Source organism: Dermacentor andersoni, chromosome 3, assembly GCF_023375885.2.
Source record: "Dermacentor andersoni chromosome 3, qqDerAnde1_hic_scaffold, whole genome shotgun sequence".
Taxonomy (NCBI): Eukaryota; Metazoa; Arthropoda; class Arachnida; order Ixodida; family Ixodidae; genus Dermacentor; species Dermacentor andersoni.
Window position 1 is genome coordinate 98,802,046 of NC_092816.1, and position 19,274 is coordinate 98,821,319.

General features: G+C 43.2%; 1 long non-coding RNA gene across 2 annotated transcripts; it reads right to left on the reverse strand.

The window, feature by feature from the left end:
- Positions 1 to 9,696: 9,696 nt before the first annotated feature.
- LOC129387236 (uncharacterized) lies at positions 9,697 to 10,902 on the reverse strand. 2 transcript variants are annotated; one of them, XR_008614490.1, is made up of 3 exons: positions 10,831 to 10,902; positions 10,200 to 10,452; positions 9,697 to 9,776 (listed from the first exon to the last, which is right to left on the reverse strand). It is a non-coding gene; the product is annotated as an uncharacterized lncRNA (long non-coding RNA). The 2 variants fall into 2 exon arrangements; XR_008614489.1 differs by lacking the exon at positions 10,831 to 10,902 and having other exon boundaries at positions 10,200 to 10,814.
- Positions 10,903 to 19,274: the final 8,372 nt, after the last annotated feature.

A 19,274-nucleotide genomic window follows, 5' to 3' on the forward strand; every position in this document is an offset into this window, starting at 1 on the left:
ACTTCTGAAACGCTAGAGCACGGGCTGTAATTATTACAAAAAACCTTACAACGTTGTTCTGTAGTTTTTTCAGTCTATTAATCAGGTAATCTTGATAGAGATCCCATATTACACAGGCATAATCAAGTGTTGTTCTAACATGTAAGAAGTATAAAGTTTCTTTAACTCCACGTGTTGCCTGTTTGAAATTTGTGCGAATAAAATGTAGCTCCCTACTACCTTTTGCAATGACACTGTCAATATGTGTATGCCAGGTGGGTGATTCGTTGAAATTGACTCCTAGATAGTTGTATTCTGATTGTATCTCGATAAGAGTTATGTTATATCGGTGCTGAGGTTTGGATATAGCTTCCTGCAAAAGCTTCTGCTACAGCACCTTTGAATATTTAAATTCGTGTATCATTTTTTACACCACTTCGCTACCTTATCTAAATCCGTTGGCAAAGTATCTATGTCATTTTCAGCAGTAATTTCTCTGTAACTCACACAGTCATCGGCAAATACTTTTATGGGTGATATAATTAGTTCAACAACGTCCTTTATGTAGATTATGTAGATGTAGAGCCGAGTACACTTCCCTGAGGAATGCCCGAAGAAACAGTTATTGGTGATGATGCGGCATTGTTTAGGGCTACAGGCTGTGTTCTTCCGTTTAGGTCGTTTCGTATCCCATTTTGAACTTTTTCGTTTACATTTAGTGCAGCAAGCTTTACATCTAAGAGCTTATGGGACACAGTATCGAAAGCTTTTTGAAAATATATAAAAACCTTGTCTTCCTCACTATTGTTATCAATGACTTTGAATAAAACATTCTTAAATTCTAATAATTGTGTGTTGAAGGAATCCTTGCAGGGAAGGTGTAAAGGAAGTGTTTGAGTCAAGGAATGCGGATATGTTACTGTATAGAATGTGTCCGAATATTTTGGAACATATCGACGTTAGTGAAATCGGCCTATAGTTCTGTCTGAGTTTTCTATCGTCCAATTTAAAAACTGGTGTCACGCTTGCAATTTTCCAATCTTGGGGGATGAAGCCTGTTTCAAGGGAAAGTTTACAGATGGTCGTTAAATACAAAACAATGATGCTATGGCACACTTCAAGGACCACTGGCGATATACCATCAGGTCCAATTGCTTTTGTTTCATCTCGATGGCGTAATAAGGAATCAACGCCACTAAAATCAAATTCCATGTCTGGTATCATATCGGCCAAATTTACGTTGTTCAAAAGCAAACTCTCCCCAGCAGATACCTGCGAAAACATGGATTCGAAGTGATTGTTAGACTATTCCGCCCTCTGATAGTCTGACGTCAAAGTTTTGTCGTTAAAAGTTAAAGATTGTATGGATATCTTCTTTTCGGTTTCGTTTTGCATATTTCTAAAGCGACTTTGGGTTTTCTGTCAAGTCCTTGTTTAACTTGACAAAGAAGATATTTTGTGCAGATTTAATTGTTGCTTTCAATAGATTATGGATCTCTTGCAAGCGTTTCTGATTTGTCCGACTGGCGTCGACAGGAAACCTTTTATACGTTCGTCTCGCTTTCCTTATAAGTTTACGTACTTCTACGTTAAACCAAGGCCTTTTATTTTTTTTGTCGGTGCAGGTACCTACATGAAACATGAATTTCGACTATTAGAAGTATGTTGTCACAAAACGCTGAAGACAAAGTTAATAGACAGCGTGCGTTTCACAAATAACGGAGAAGGAAAGGAAAAGATGTGATTGGCATTCTTTGTAAATTTCAAGCACTATGGCGGGACCTGACTGTCTACCCGTATCTCTAACCATTCTTCCGGCAACCTGGATCGCGTGTATTCTACGGTCAAATGGGTAGCACATCGGGCTGCTGTGCAGAAAAAACAGGGTTTGAAACAAAACGCCGGACAAAGATGGCCCAATGAATGGGTAGCGCCGCATTGCGTACCTATGGGCCGCTCTTCAACGAATCTCCTTGACACGGACATGAATCACTGGGGACGAAGCCCTGAATATGTGGCATCGAGTACGTAGCGCTCTTTAATCAAGCTCTTTGACGCCGCCTTGAAGCATCGTCCGTGTGCAACTCTTTTTCAATGAACGTCTTTGATACCAAATTTCTTCAGTCCCAGAAAGTGTGTGAGCTCGAATGAAACGCTCTGACGCCAATTTGGGAACATAGGCATGTGCCTCTGGGTATATACTGTTCTACAATGACTAAAAGCATCCTTTTAATTTATCCGCTTCTCAGCGGAAATAAACCTGCGCCATGCGTGATTCATTGCGTGTGCAACGGGAAGTGTGAAAGAGGAGCGCGGCAGCAGACATATGTTGACCTTGGCAAGATTGCGTGTCGTTAGATTGCTGCAATAGTAATCATACTAACGCCCACATTCTTCGTGAGAGGGGGACCACCAATATTTCTTGACGTTACACATTGCGCTGCGAAATCTTTTCAGCATGAGTGGAGTGGCCTCATTACTTAGCTATTTAAAAATGTGAGCAGTAGTGAAGTTAAACTGTGAAACTTATACGCAAACAATCTTTTTTTACGGAAAGAATAATTGCAAACTGAAGAGCCACGTTTTTCTCAACATTTTGCAAAATCTAGAGAATTTTTTCCATCGTAATTAAGGAAGAACAGGCTTTTAAAGTTGGTAGGGCTGTCGTCGGCCAACAAAGCAATTGAGGCACTTGTGTTGATTGAAGGCGACTAGGTTGCGTGAACAAATTTTACTTAGTGCTGCCCTCCGCGCAAATGCGCGTACTGACTACGAATTATTGCCTCTCAATTCACCTTTTCCCATCTACCAGCAAACGGTAGTCAATCAGGCACTCTCCTGCTTAACATCCCTGCCTTGGTTTTCACCTTCCATAAAGATGAAAAGTCGCTGCGAGACGCCAAACTGCACACCTCAAGAGAAGTCTATATTATTGAAAAACGAATGTTAGTTAATGGGGACTATTTCTACTCTCTGATTTATCAAAGTGATGTTTCTATACCTCTGATCTTGTAAGAAGTAGTGATTTCGTTGAACATGTAACACGTACGCCCATCTAGAGTTCTTGGTTGGATACAACTAATATTATGAACTCCACCGGTATTGTTATAAAAGAATGTGCAAACAATGCTCTCATGGAACCTATGACTTCCAGCACAGCATACCAATGCCGTAATTATTGGCACACAATCTCACACATGCTTATCTTGCCAAAGTCGCTACTGAAATACCTCACGCGTATGTCATGTTATAGTATGTCGAATTTTTCGCTCGTGGCAGCTAGCGCTTCGTGACGCGTTCATAGACAGCACTGCCTTCGTGTTCGGACTACTTTATTAGGGGAAATAAAAATACCTCCAAAGTGCGTATTGTCCTCATGTATTGCTATCGCTTTAAAACGTAATTCGCCTAACTCAACACTGAGCCGTTAGTGACTCTTTCTATTCTGTACCGGAAAAAAAGAAAACAGTTGCTCGTAGCCCCGGCGTCCTTGCTCGTCATTTTAATGAACATCGCCAGAATAAGGCATATAAACCCCTAAAAGCTTAGAACATATACTCTTCACAGCGATTATTTAAAAGGAAGCAACGGTAACGTGGACCAGGCGCATTTCCAATGCAACCAAGACACACGTATTACAGTGCTCAATCTTCATAGGAAACTATGAGGAATAAAATTGCGTAGTTATCTACATAGTAAGTGATACGTGCCTCACGCTTGAGCGTGCGTGCGCACTGGCCGCTATTTTGTTGCTGGAGATCTTGCAATGAAGAAACCCATTGCCATTGAGACTACCAAGGCCAAAATTGTTGCAAAATTCTAACGTAAACAGGTTAGGCAATATTACAGCGCCATGCTAAAGAAACCTGAGCGCTGTTGAAAAAAAGAGCATAAAACACCAGTGGTGCGTTACGAAGCTCGCAGTATAAAAGGACTGTGAATGGGCTTGGAAATCCATCAGTTGCTCCAGTGACCATCTGCTCTTCGATTCCAACATGGTAAGAATATGCAATTGTGGTGATATGAAGGTCAACTTTTATATCCAGATTTTACAGTTACAAAATATTTGCTACCTATATCAGAAGTCTGCCATTCAATGTGGACAGGCAGTCGAGATTCATAAGTAACATTTTTTTCATATTTGAAGTTACGTACAATCATCTGGAAGAATATTCGTTCTTAGAGTTTAAACGTTCTCATTTTGTGAAGAACATTATAAGCGCCTACTTTTTTGGCAAGATGCACCTAAGTGTAACATCTTACAGTAAACCTATATGTATAAGTTAGCGGGTTCTCTCCAACATCAATGTAGACTCAAGTTTCCAGCAAGAATTAACTCTATGCTTTTACTTTTTACGCGTCCATCATTCCTTACAGATTCGTGCTTGCATCCTCCTGGCCTTGGCCACCTCTGCCTTTGGCGTCTACTCCGGCTATCCTTACGGATACTCTGCAGCTGCTCCCGCAGCATATGGGTCCTACCACGCTCCCCTTGGTGCTCTATCTTCATACGGCTATGGACTTGGCCATGGCGCTCAAGCGTATGGCTACGGACTGGGAAGCTATGGCCTGAGCTACGGACAGGGTCTCGGTGGTCTTGGCTATTCCACCCTGCTACACAAATGATGTAAGCAAATTGCTATATTTTTGGCCCTGAGGGCCAAACCTCAGTCATTGCTACGCCGACTAAATAAGATGGTTCCCAGAAGGAAAGAAGATTGCGCTAATCATCACCAGCGTAATTACATGTCATTGTTTGTCCTACAACAGAATAGATAATTATCCCTTACGTCGGTTTCTGGAAACTTGAAAGGATCCAGCTGAAAACACACAATAAAGAGTTCATCGGTTCCGCGATACCATAAGGAATCCAGCTGAAAACGCAAGATAGAAAGATTTGTGTAGCCTTTGAAGGGATGCACCTGCTGGGTTCCATCAAACATATTATATTTTATGTGGTATATAATGTTGCCTTATTTACCATGTAAATTCTTCACAAAAGGGATCAGATATGCGCATCATAGTTTACTACATTCAATTGAATCATATGGCGATATCCATGCATTATCACAGAAAGACGCAAAGTCAGAGTGCAAAATAACTGTGAAGAGAAAGATGACCATATGTTTTGTTCTTGCTTCCAGAGATTCATGCAAGACGGAACAGCAACTGTGATCATAGCTTTTGGCACAAGGAATATCTTGGAATAAAATGATTATCAATCACGTGTCTTTACTGGATGTATTTGTTCCACGTACTTTCTGTGTAATTGTATGCAGATTTGTTACTCAATCCACAGAATATCCTCTCCGCTTGCCTACACTTTGGTTACATTCGGCTAAACAGATTGTTGTGGAAAGTCGTCCGCTCCCGCATGAACTCAACTGCTGTTTCTTTTTATCAGTGTAACACTTACTTCGGCTTTTTATTGCCATTTTAGAATAGCTGTCACGGTTACCTTAGTGGTACTCGATTTGACATGACGCTACCGCAGTGAAGCATTTCTCACTGATATTTTTCATTCGCAGTGTGATTGTTTTGTTTCTGCATGCGATTATAACCAGCACACCGAAGTTAGTATTGCGCACTAGAACGTGGTTTTGTTGCACCATCAATGCCGTCCGTATCACATGCCATCTAGAAAGTAAAGTAGAGCCAAAATATTAGGTACCAGCAAAGGAGGCCTCATAGGAAACTAAACTTCAAAAGCAACCTTTACAAAACATTTGGGGCTGTTAAACTCATTCATCAGAGTGCCACCCTCGCGCTCATACAATGTTTAATGCCGTCATTGTGCAGATCCAGTTGTCACTGCGTTGCTCTCACAGACCCAGGTTCACAATAACCACTTCCCGCTCTTTGGTTCTTCGCGAGGTGTTTTCTGAGAGGGATCGCGTCAGCAACCTATTTTGAGCGTCGATACTTTTGCATTCCCTGACGCGCGCCTATTTCGTGAATCTTCAGCCTTGGTGCGTGCAGAACAACCACAATCACTTTAGATGCGCTTGGTTGTAACAAATGCCTACAAATAGGTATGCTTCAATGCCTTGAAGGACTCCGGTGATACCCGTGAACCCACCATAGCCTTACATAGCATGCGCTTTGAACTGGTATTGTCATTCCAATAAAATATTTGTTGCGTAGGTTGTGAGGTAGAGAGAGAAAGAGTGAGAATTAGCTCTTTTAAAAATTGGAAACGCATAATCACATACATGTCTTCCCAAAAGGAACAACCTAAGTCGTTTAAAAAGCCTCTCAAAAGAGCGAAGAAAAGAAAAAAGCGAGAGAGGTGGACTTGGCATGTTCCGGTGACCAAATCTGAAGTTTGCTCGCAATAATGTATTAAATATGAAACCTAGGGCATGTCAAGCAAAGCAAGTTCCCGACGATAAGCGAAAATAAATTTTGAAGTGTGATGCTGCCAAAGCACAATTAATGGTACCCTAAACTGCTTCTTAGCGTGAGTGGTATCTAACAAGTTTTGTGTATTTGACTTAACGGAAAGCTTTCATGTCTATTGACTGAACATTGCATGACCTGTCAAGCCATTTTTGCATGGAATGGACCTATTGCTTAGCTGGCTTGTAGAAGCAAAGTGAAATTAATTACTGGCAAGATGCCGTTAATTCCCATCGTTATGGGTGCACCACACACCACTAAACTGTGACTGCTGTTTACCATCGAATTCGAACCGACCACGCATACGAGTGAGTGGAGAGCGTGATCAATAAGTGTACAGATGCTGCACACGCCTTTCCCAATTACAGTGGTCAGGCGTGAGCTCAGCAATTTCTCAACAATTCCCAGATTAGGCTGGTGCAATAACTACCGATCTAGCATACGGAACAGTCAGGCTAACAGTATCAATCCAGTAGACAGAATCGTATGTCGACATCTCGGCATCTTCAGTAAGTCGGCTGGCGCTTATTGCCATGGCCCCGCTGGTCCATCAGGGCACTAATTTTCTGGGCAGTGGTAGAGTGAAGAACAAGCGGGGAGGAAATTGGTTATATAACGTTCCAGGCTCTCGTTTCTGCGCTATATTCTTTTTCATCTGAATACTTTCATCGAGGTATTACATTGCAGTTGTGAGTTGCAGTTTGCCTTAATATTTCATAAAGCATCGACAAATGGAAATTGCAGTGTCATTCATACAACTGAAATCGCTTTATATAAAAATAGCAGCTGCTTCTTGTCTCAAAATACGACGTTCATCTAAAAAAAAACGTTTTATTCCCAAATTACCCAGTTCCTTCTTCTGTGTGCACCACCAGTAATCAACCCATTGCGATAATCTTTATAGAAAATGTTGTGCATTGCTGAGGTAAAAGAAGCATATGGATTCCCATTTGGTAGTCACAAGGTATCCACATAGCGAGGCAGTGAAAAACGCAGACACTCTTAATTCCAAAAATACCTGCACAATGTAAGAAGATCGAACGAGCATCGATGTGCAGGCGTTGGTTAAAAGGCAACCAAGTGTAGACGCATTACGTCAGCCCGTCTAAATGAATGTGCGTGGTTGTGTCCCGTGCTACGTACGCTTATCAACTATGGGATCACTCTTACGCACCAAATGGCACATGCCGAAAGACGACACGGCAGGGACATATTAATCATGGCAGGCTGGTCGATAATTAAAGCATGGTCTTATAGAACACACGCGTGGAATGCGGGAAACGCCGTATTTTGAGCAGAAGAGCGGTAATGCTACTGCATCGTTCAGCTAAAGATGGACCGCGATATTTTTCCCAGGTTCATTGGCCTACTCTAAAAAACAATAAGAAGAAATGAAGAAGAAAATGCCCTAAATAATATTTGTGAGAACGCATAGCACGGATGCACGACAGAGCATGCGCGCACCTGTTTCTTGTACGCCAAGGAGGCAGGAACGAAAGTGGTAAATATACAGCATTTTAATAACCACTTCATGAACGCTTCGTTTGACATAAATTTCAGGATGTGCGTTGGCTCAGGAAAATGTTTTATGTTCCCTCTATCCTGTCTGCTCAAGCTCACGTTGGCAGTAGAAGACGCGGACAGAAGCTCTCGGAGAGCGACATGAACGTTGAATACTTATTTCCTATTCTCCCGGTCAGCCCTTTTGCTGGCGGGCCCCGCCGAGGGTTCTCGATCCGCGGCGGGTGCACACCAACGCGCTGCTAGGGCTCTGAAGGCTACGCCAAATAGGTGCGGCTCACTTTACGTGCGTGGTCGTGCTGCAATGGGTGTCTTTCAGCGGCTAAACGCACCGAAGCAGCATTGCCCTGGTAGCACGATCGTTGGGAGCCTTTCATTCCGTATTGCGGCGTGTGACCGCGTTCCCTGATGCTGTTGCGCAACCCTGGAATTGTCAGAGCTTCAGCTCGTGCACGCCGCTCACATTTGGTGTAGCATTCAGATAACGCTAAGGTATACAGTCGTATAATGAACGCCTTACTGGCGGCGCTCTGTCTCGCTCCCAGTTGAAACCGAACGACCGCCCACTTAGGGCACACGAAACACACGCGTCTAAGCTGGTCGCCCCTAGAGGGCTAGGGTCTTCGGAGCCAGGCTATGGTATGGGATACCTGGTGGAGCATCGCGTAATAGAGCCTACAATGGTTAGAGGTACTGCGAATAAATAAAATATATAAGAACTGCTGATAAGCTTCTGGTTTACGAGTACCATTGAGCAGATGGCCATTAACGAATACCATGACCTGGAATGAAACGTCACGCTATAGAGTGTCTCAATGTTTGAGCATCGAAATGTCTTTCGCTTCCACTTCTATAAGTGCAGACTTCACAAGTGGTATTATTGTGTCCGAGCCGAAGCCCACGGAAAAAGAATCGGGGCTTTCACAATTCAACCAGTATGATGTCTTTGTCGAGGGCAACGTCTATAGAGGATTAGTTCCTGATACACGTGCCGGGCTTGCTGAAGTCAATATTTTTTCCGTGTCACCAATGATCTTAACCACCACTTTATGTGCGAACTTGCGGGCTTATAGAGGCAGGAAATGGCAGCAGTTACTGGGGATTCAGAAGTGGCATCGTTCAAGTGAAGTGCCGTCTTGCTCATTGTTTCGGTAATCATTCTTCACTCGTATGATATGGATTGCTGGATTTCTTAATTGCTCCATTGCATTAGGCTACTTAGCCCAGTCGCTTCCTGAGTAATAATATTTTGACGGCACCTATAGTCAGACTACAACAGTAGACAAGTTACGTGTTTACATAGAAGCAGGCAGTGTAAGAAACTGTAAACACTGCAAACAATAACACCATCAGAAATAAATATGGTGTTACTTCTTCTACGGCTAGCCACAGCGAGCCACAAAAACAACAATTTTTAAACTTCTTCTTTGTCGAAGAAGAAGTTTCTGATATCAATAAAGATATTAAATTTCTATGCAACTCTATAAAGGTTCCTTTCTTATTTTTACAAAATTTCTTCCTGGCTATCGTCTCAAAGAATGGTTGTGAAGAGCACGCACAGCTTCATAAATACTTGCACTACAACTTAAACACATGAATATCGTTTACTATGTAAGTATTACCTCATTCGCTACTTGAGCGAACCCAAAGCCTACCAAAATTATGCGTGTCTTATGAGGTTTTGCAAAGAAAGCCAAGTGGTACCAATGCCAGACCGTTATCACATATTTCACATTGCTACTGCAGGCTCTTTGCCTCGAGAAGCAGTGCCGCTTGCAGAGGAAAAGAAACAGGAAGTATTGGATAGCGATTTATTTCAACTCGGATATTATAACAAGCCTTCTTGCCACAGTCACTGGTTTGCCGGTGTTGAGTTTCTGAAAAAAAAGCAACAACAGATTTTATGGAGATACAATGCAAGTGCGAACCATACGAACAAATATAAGCCTCCATAAACGTTGACCTAACGAAATAACAAGGCCATTTTGGCCTTTCGAATTGTGAAGTTTTTAATATAGTAGTAGATATGAACGCTTGAGATAATGTTATTATCAATACACATAGCGCACATAAAAGTAAAGACAGGAGACGTTTTGTTAATGATGCGATTTTGAGCCGACTGCTAATATTACCGCCACTGAGTACTTTAGAATCATAAGATCATATCATATCTTAAGGTCTCTTAAGGTCTTTCAAGGTATTTGGAATTTTTGAAGCAAGCATTTTAGTGGTACAAATTTTCCCATGAACGGATGAGCAGAAAATGTTATAGAAAGGGAAGGATCAAGTGTTTTGCTCACATTTCTTACGGAGGAAGGTGCTGTAGCCGAGACCACCTAGACCATGCCCATAGGTGAGTCCGAAACTGCCGATTCCAAAGCCATAGGCGGGAACACCATAGCCAAGACCGGAAGCATGGTGAACGGTAGACACCGAGGCTAGTGGAGCATGATAGGCAGCGTAGGCGGGAGCAGCGACAGAGTAGCCGACTGGGTAGCCAGCGTAGCCGGCAATGGCACAGGTTGCCAGAACGAGGAGGACGCAAGCACGGAGCTGGCAGTAAAAGAAGCAGCAGTGCCAGTATAGCATATCTGTGGATTCTCAGCTAGACTTGCCATCTGACTAGGATAATATGCTATATTTTCAGAATTGACATCGTATTGACAGCTTAAATTTACAGCTTTGCGAACTATTTAGTTTGTTTTTCGTCCAGTGTAAAGAAGATAACCAAAGGCAATAAAAGGAGGTTACTTAGAGCTCTGGAGAATGCCTTATCAAACATCTTCAATGCTTCAGAGGCTTTCTATTTGGCAATGTCTTAACAATAGTAGAAAGATGGCGGCTATAAGCTTTTTTAGATGGAACGAAGTTTGTAAAAATATCCTTGGTAGAAATTCAGACCACTAAAACATGATATGTGCTAGACGTTACCATGTTGGGAGTCGAAAATAGCTCTCTAGATGAGACACCAATGAGTCTACGAGAAATCTCAGGGTCCTTTTATACGTGAACCAGCCAGTAGCATACCAGCTCCCTTGTGCACGAATTACAGTGTTTTTCCCATTCCGTGCTTCTTTTCCATAATATGACGCCGCGCTTGATCTATCGACGATGTAGCCGTGATGGATGTGTCCCTGCCACGTAGGGACACATTACCGATTCCTTCTGTGGCTGTTCGGTGCGCAAGAGTGATCACATGACCGATAAGCGTTGCACGAGGCACAACAGTCCATTTATTTGGATGTCAAGCCGCAGCACATGTACGCCTTGCTGCTTTTTAACGAACTCCTGCAGGTAGACGGTCTTTTGCAGCTTTGCAGGTATATTTATCCACTTGCAGATACTGCTTTTTGTCACGTCGCCATGTGGAGAGCTCTCGATGGCTAGATTGGAATCTGTATGCTTCTCTTGGGCTAGCTATGAACTATGTCTACCATAAAAATTATCGCTATGGGCTTATCGCTCTTGTCTGCACACAATACAGCGAAAGTTTTTAAATATAAAATTTTTTTTCGTTTTCGTAAAAGAATTTTGAGACAAAAGTTAGCAGCTTTCTTTTTCTCAATAAAGCGCATTCAATTGAATAAATGACACTCCAATTTCGGGTGGTCAGCTACGAGGGCGAATCAAAAAGTGTTTACCTCTATTTTTATTAGATAAGTAAGGTACATACAGGTAATTACAAATATGCGGATTCCACGTATATTACACAACGTTTACACATAATCCCCCTCTCCCCGGTTGAGACAATTGTCCCCTCGCAGCACTAAATTTGATAAATATTGTGGTCAGTTAGCGACGCACGCTACCTCTTCGGACGCTGATTGTCATGCAAGCCTTCATGGTCTTTTGCGAGCACACAACACCACCACCTCACGCTTCTCAAAGCGAAACACCTTCCCCATACGTGGGCTGCATTCGCCTGTGGATTTCAATGGGCAATCGTCCCTTGCTGCATAGAAAACGAATCACACTTCGTTGCTTCTACGCTGTGGACGTCGGAAGCACAACCACCATCTTCAACCACTGACCGCAGCGCTGTGCCGCAAAGGTACCCGCCCATAACGTCTGGACGGTCCAAGAAAGGCCCCCCGTCGGGATTCGATATATTGTTTTTACATATACAGCCGAAATCTTCGTTAAAGAATAGACGCAAGGACGTTCTGATTCACCCTCGTATATGATGCCTCACAGTCAATGTACACCTCGCAACCGCAGCATAACAGCTCGACAGAGGTATTCACATGCGAAGGAAATACCGCACCGACATGAGAATTCGCAAAGCCATGTTACCAATTTCGAACCCACATCATCGTCGTTCTACTACAGTTGTGAAACATTCTACCCAAGTGAGCCAATGTGGCCATGGCAGTAATCGTCCGCGGAAATGTTCTAGTTTTGCGGATGTCGAGATGTGGTTTTCTCTATTGCGTTGGCTGGCAGCGTTACCTTGAGTGTACTGCGTGCTCAATCGGCAGGTTTTGCGTTAATGAAATCCGAAAAAGAGGGCTGAGAATTCACGGCGCTCCTGTCCAGTAATTCTCATTCAAAAATGGCCATGCACATCTTTCCACTTATCCCTCGCAAGTTTACCACTAACAAGCTATAGGCGATGAGTTAGGTTTTGAGGATATCCGCTGTGTCCAGTTCCGCGGCGAGTGGTGCAGCCACCGTGGCTTCACTTTATCGCGCTGAGTACTCTCGCTGTGCTTTTACATGGTAGCTAAAATGACGGGGAATGCTCATCGACCATACGTATGTAAAAATCACTTGCAGATAGGCATTGTTGACTATCTACGATGCGAGAAACGCCCATGATTATGTTTATCTTTTGCCCGCTTACGTATCAGACGTTTTCCAATGTAGAAAAATTTGTTCATCAAGCCCCATTGCTCCTATAGTACCGCGAATTCGTCCCCGTGCCTAATTCTCCTCGGTAGCAGTGATGGCGAACAATTTGCATGCAGAGAGTAAACTATGTCTACTAGGAGATCTACAGAACATGATCAAGCGTATGGGAGCGAAAAAATGAAGCATTCGTCAGTGGCATACTCGTGACTGTGTTGACAGGTTCGAACTCAGTGGGAAAAGAAACCTCCCCTGAAAAAAATATGGTAAATGAAATGCTCATTATATAATGAAACAATGCGACACGAAAGTGTACACAATACCATAAGCTGTTTTCTCATATTTCGTCAATCAGGATTATTACAGTTTAAGAAATAAACATTAAAAAACCTTCATTTGGTGTCGCTTTTGCAAGCAGCGCGCTCTTCCGGATAAAGTGGCGAATTACGCAATGGCCTTTAGCAAAATATGCGACCATAATTTTTAAGAAAAACAAAACAGATGTGTGTGTAGGAAAGAATCACATGTAGGGTACTGCCGGCTAGTTCTCGCTAAGCCAAAGAATACATGTTTATAATAAGCATGCCTAGAAGATGTATGAATGAAATATATTAGCACACGCCTACACGTAGTCGCCACAAAGTCGGAATTAGCAAATTGTATATTGCTACACATACAATCCACACTTGATGTTAAGCTATTAGCCTGCTAAAAACTGATCTACTAATATTATTAAGTGAAACTGAAAGTGAGCCACTGATATTCCACATTGAGTTCTAGCAGAGACGGTCTCTAATACATAGTACATTTCACTTACTGTATACAGACGGTAGATCAGTGACAGCGAGAAAATTGTGCTCGTGCGCCAAAATTCCCTACAAGGCCCAACCGCTTGAACTGGATACATTCCTGCTACATTCCTGCATTTAATAGACCACAACGGTTCACTTGCAAGCAAAGAACAGGAAATGGTTCACTTGTACAGTTGGGAGTGGGAGACAACTGGGGTGATAGCAGGAGTAATGCAGTGCTGCCAGGATCTACACACAGACGGCACCGTCAATTTCACGACAGTTAGATCCAGACATTGATGTGAGTCTTTAACTGGAAATAACATGTGCGGCGTGTTTTGGTAGTTTCATTCTAGAAAAGAAATTTGCTTACTTAGCGGTATTTTTTACTGCAGCATTAACAAGATTATGCTACGTTATAAACTAGCCTCCAGGAACACATAAACGGCACCGAAAGAAAGGAAATGAATTGTAAAACTCGCTTTCTGTGGAAGCATCGCGTTAAATCGAGTGCCACTAGGGTAACGAAGATAGCGATAAATTATAATGAGAAAAGGAAGCTGAGGTAAATATCGCCACGAAAGAAAGTGGCCGTGAGTTGAGCCAGGAATGATTGTAGTGCCAACACAATCAGTTCAGACAAAGACATTAAGATTCAGCAGAGAGGAGTGGACGTTCTGCGGATTGCATATTTCCACATAAGCGGTGTTTATGAAGAAAAATTGAAAAAGAAACATAGCAGCGTAGAAAGCAAAACTATTTGCGTAACACTCTATTCACTTCAAGCTTTTCCCATGTTTGATGGGTATTTGGGGGTAATGCTTTTATTGATGTATTTTTAGTCCACAAATTTTATTTCTTATTGAGATAGCAATTATATGGATACTCTAGGAGCACTTCTGCCTCCGGCGTCTACGTCGCCGTCGTCACCAGGTTCAGTGCAACGTCCTAGGGCGACAAAATTGTCGCCGCGCACCGTATGCTGCATGCGCGATGAAAGCCTGAAGGGGTTAGCCTCCGAACGCGGCTCAATCTCGCATGCGCGAGCGAGGAAGGCGGGCTGGTAGCGCGCCCTCTTCTGTTTCACGCCAGCATCGGGATGAAGCGCTGTAGGGGGTGGGGCATTCTTCTCAGGCAGCTGTTGTTTATGGCTCGGCCATGCGGGCGCCGTATAATGAAGCGACCTGCGACGTGGCCAAACTGCGCGCCCGCGCGGGCCTCCTCTTCAAGGCGATAGGCGATGTTTCCAGAGTGTGCGTAGTGCTTGTAGGTTCGCATGCTCTGTGCATTCGACCTTTCGTTCGCGTTCAAGCGAGAGATTCGCGGAGGTCAATTCGATCGCTGCTGCTGGCGCTATTCCTAACTACAGCATTTTGACAGAGAGTTTCTGCGCTCATCCAGCGAGATGTGTTCATGTTTACCTGTGCGCGCCTGACACCGTGCTCTTTAATTTAGCTAAAACACGTTGGTGAGCCATAGTTAGTTTGAATACATGATAGAGTGTGTAAGCGCCACTCAACGAAGACGTAGAAACCGACGCACAGAGATAGCGCTTTCTCTGTGTATCTGTTTCTTTCCACGCCCTCGTTGAATCGCGCTCACACATTACATCATTGTTAAGTTAGTAAGCGAATGTCTACAAGTTTAAATGGGCGATAAATCTACTATCCATATCTCGTATAGATATCTACTAATTTGCTATAAGGGGTACTTCGCCTCTGGGCTAAATTGTGGCTTTCTTATTACGTTCCTTATGGACAGAACCTTCAATTCATGCCCGCAGTGGAATTACTTCCATCTTCGTTTCATATGTTTGAATAAATGATTGTATTTTCTTTTCACGGTAACACTCATTTCCACAAAAGGTAGCTAATTAGCGCACCTTAAGGTTTCGCTATAATATTTTATTGCGTTGTGGTTATGCTTTCATTGAAATTAATTGTTTACCGCGCTTATACACGTATATGTTCTGACTCATCAGTGACAAAGCTTTCTCGTCCTCACCGCAAATGGTATGTCTGCTAGTAACAACTCCGTGCGAAGTCGTTACTGAACTACAAGGTTGTACCATTGAATGTGTGAACTGAGAAGAGATCTACTACTAATATTAATTACATATTGTTGTCAAACCACATAAACTTATATCACTCGATCATCGCGAGCACTCGCTGTAGGAGCAGTGATGGCGTGATGAAGAGCGCCGGTATCAGTGAGCGAACACTTATTCATGATGCCTCTCGCTTGCACACGTCTTCGAAACAAACGATTACTCGACCTCCACGGGCAGGCACGCGGGAACAATGTGCACATTAAGCGGTGAACCATCTCGGCTCGCCTATTTGTTGCACCCGCAGAAGATTACCTTCAACATAGGGCAGGTTAGCCAGGCATGCGCCCAGCAGTGCAAATCACTCAAAGCCACGGCTGGGCTGGCGGAGAAAAGGCGTGGTTACCTGGTTCGCTAGCGCGTGCTTGATCTTGTCACCACGCGCTTAACACTTTCCCGTCGTCGCTCTCCTTAATATTGGGCGCACTAATGAACCGCGCAGAATGACGGCGCGCATCAAGCTATCAGCATTCTCGGCTGCTCCTCGGACGATTTTCCTCGAAGCCACGGCATACGGCTCACGTGGCGTTATAGGGCCTTATATCACGTTCAATTCATATGGAACCTCATGGTGACAGCGACGGCGACGGTGAAAATTTTCCGGTAGCATCCACATGACTGTTTTTGCGTAAATACTCGCATGCAACCGGAATTTTTTAAAAAATCGTATGTTGCAAATAAAATAATTGCACTCGAGCTGGATTATTCAGAGGCAGGTATTGCTTGCACGAGCAATTAAAACGCATATTCAATTAACATAACAAAATTTACAATTTCACTTTTAACATGTTTGCTTCGTGTCACATATTGCAATTTACGAAATCTAGCTGTTGAGTTTGCATGCGCATCCACTTGGAATGAACTTCCAGAATGACACCAGTTTGGTGACACCCCCCGTCAAAACTCGGGGTAAAAATCCACAGCTGTTCCACTTACCTTTTTAGCAGAACGCTCTTTTACGAATTAAAGCACAAATGTAGCTGGAAAATTCATGCATTTTGTCCCGCGCTTTGAGAATTATACTTAAAACTGGTGTCACCCTGAGATTCATTTCAACTGGAAAAGTTTTGTCAACACAACGGCTTTAACCCGTAAATGAGAATACGTGCCGTGAAGTAATTAATTAGAGAGGTAATTACTGAATTGACAATTCGCGTATGTGAGTTTCGATTTTTTGTACTTGCAATGTCGGCCTCTTCAAACATACCAACTCAGGCCCAAGAATTATGCTATACGCAACGGGCGACTTCTCAATATTTCAGGATACGTAATATAGACCACCCTGTATATACAGAGAAATTATCCGCCGGTATTATTCGCCATAGTGGTGTAGTGAATATGGCGTTGCGTTACTAGACCTAAGGACGCTCCATCAATTCCCGACCACGGCGGCCTCATTTGTGCGGGGCTTAATTCCAAAAGGGTTGTGTAAAGTGCATTCGCTGCACCTAATGGCATTCCACTAGGTTGAAATTAAACTGGTGTTCCTCACTGGGACCTGCCTCATAATCAACCCCAAAATTAATTTTTCAACCAGCCGGATCGCCCATATGCTACGGTTTGGGGTTAGTCAGTAGCACTGGCAGGTCTTCAAGCAACAGCCAATAAAGTAGAGAGTGTATTCGCATAATATGGCCTGACAAAGTGCCATAGAGAAAGTTAGGAGAAAGAAAATGCAACCAGCCATAAAATGTTCAATATGAAAACATTTTATTGCAAAATGTTTCTTCGGCCACTGCTTTAGATGACAGTTGTCGCGCTTTCTTGGAGGAATCTCTGGAAGCGAGAATAAAACAAATGGATCAGGTCAGGTTAAGGCAGACTGAAAGTAAGGAAAGAGCTCCGACATATAAGCTTTGCAGTAACATAGAAACAAATATAATTCTTGGATCTGGGTGCTTCCAATTTTTCCTATTTGTGTAGCACTGTGACTGTTTTGTTTTTGTTTTGCAGAGGTAATGCACCAATGCGACATACCATTCAACTGAAGATAGTGAAACTACGATGCCATAATTAGAAGCTAGTTGTTTCAAGATTTACTTTGCAACTGACGCAGCAGAAAGAAAGAGCCTACAGTGTTGTGGATTTATGTGACGCTCAACAACGGGTATTGAAAAGTAAATTAAGTTCTACAGCTTTATGTGACAAACCGACGATATGATTTTCAGCCACGTCGTAGTCCGGTAATGCGGCCTAATTTACACCACCTGTAAATACTTAAAGCACCCCCAATGCGCGGCCAATTGATGTTATTGCAGTTCGCCCCAAACCTTGATCCCGGAACGTCGTGCATACTCGGGCAACGCCATAGCCAGCAGCTATGTTCCGTCCTATTCTAAATAAATCTTTTTATGCGGCGCACTATGGCGGATCTTTCCAAGTTTCCATAAGCCAATGAAGTCAGCTAATGTTCGTTTAATCGTATGACGAACCAAGGCACTCAAGCACTCTGTTCTTAATTTCTGCAATCGCCTTTCCTGCCGGAAGCCATCCGTGATTAGTACGACGTAGCAAGGACATATGTATGGTTACAAGGCAAAACTAACAAAAGTTGGAAGTGTTTCTCAGCGCCAAAAACACAGCGATTTGCTTACATTACTAGTGTAGGAGGCTGGAATAGCCAAGCCCACCGAGACCCTGTCTGTAGCTCAGACCATAGCTACCCAGTCCGTAGCCATAGGTTTGGGCACCATGGCCATACGAGGTTAGAGCACCAAGGGGAGCGTGGTAGGAGCCGTACGCAGCGGGAGCAGCTGCAGAGTAGCCGTAAGGATAGCCGGAGTAGACGCCGAAGGCACAGGTGGCCAGGGCCAGGAGGATACAGGCACGAATCTGCAAGCAATGACGGACGCGAAAAAGGACAAGCATAGAGATAGTGTTTGCTGGAAACGTGAAGGTACAGTGACGTTAAAGAGAATCGACCTCATTGCATATCGGTTCACATTATTATGCTAACTCAAGTACATTCTACCAAAACAGAAGTTGTAAAACGTTCTTTACAAAATGGGAACATTTATGCTCTGAGATCGAATAGGCTTTGAGCTGATTGCACGTTCCGTAAATTCAAAGTATTACTTTTATATGTTGACAGATTGTCTGCATTGGCAAACAGACTTCTGCCATTCGTTGGAAGTATATTACGCTCGCAAAGGCTGGGCATAAAATTTTACAATCACACGAGTACAAGTGCAGGTTCTTACCATGGTAGAATGTAGTAGTTGATGTACACAGTAGCAACTGATGGATCTGCGGGTACAATCACAGCCCTTATATACTACGAGCGCCGGAACGCGCCAGTGGCATTTTGCAGCAGTTGATGTGTTCTTTTTTCTGCAACGCTCAATTTGCGTCGGTACGGCGCTTCGTGTGCAATATTGCTTCATTTTTACTGGTTTAAATTCCGCAACAATTTTGGCCTTGACAGTTTCACTGACGTTGGGTGATGTCGCCGCGAGACAGCCAGCAAGAAAAAAAGTGGTTCGTGTGCAGATGCGTTCAACGGTGAAGCACGTATTACTTAGCAAATAGAAGACTATGAAATTCCTCGTGTTTTCAGATGAAAACTGAGCACTGAAATGCGTGTGTCTTGATCACTTTGAAGTGCATGGAATTGAGTACTTGTCAGAAGA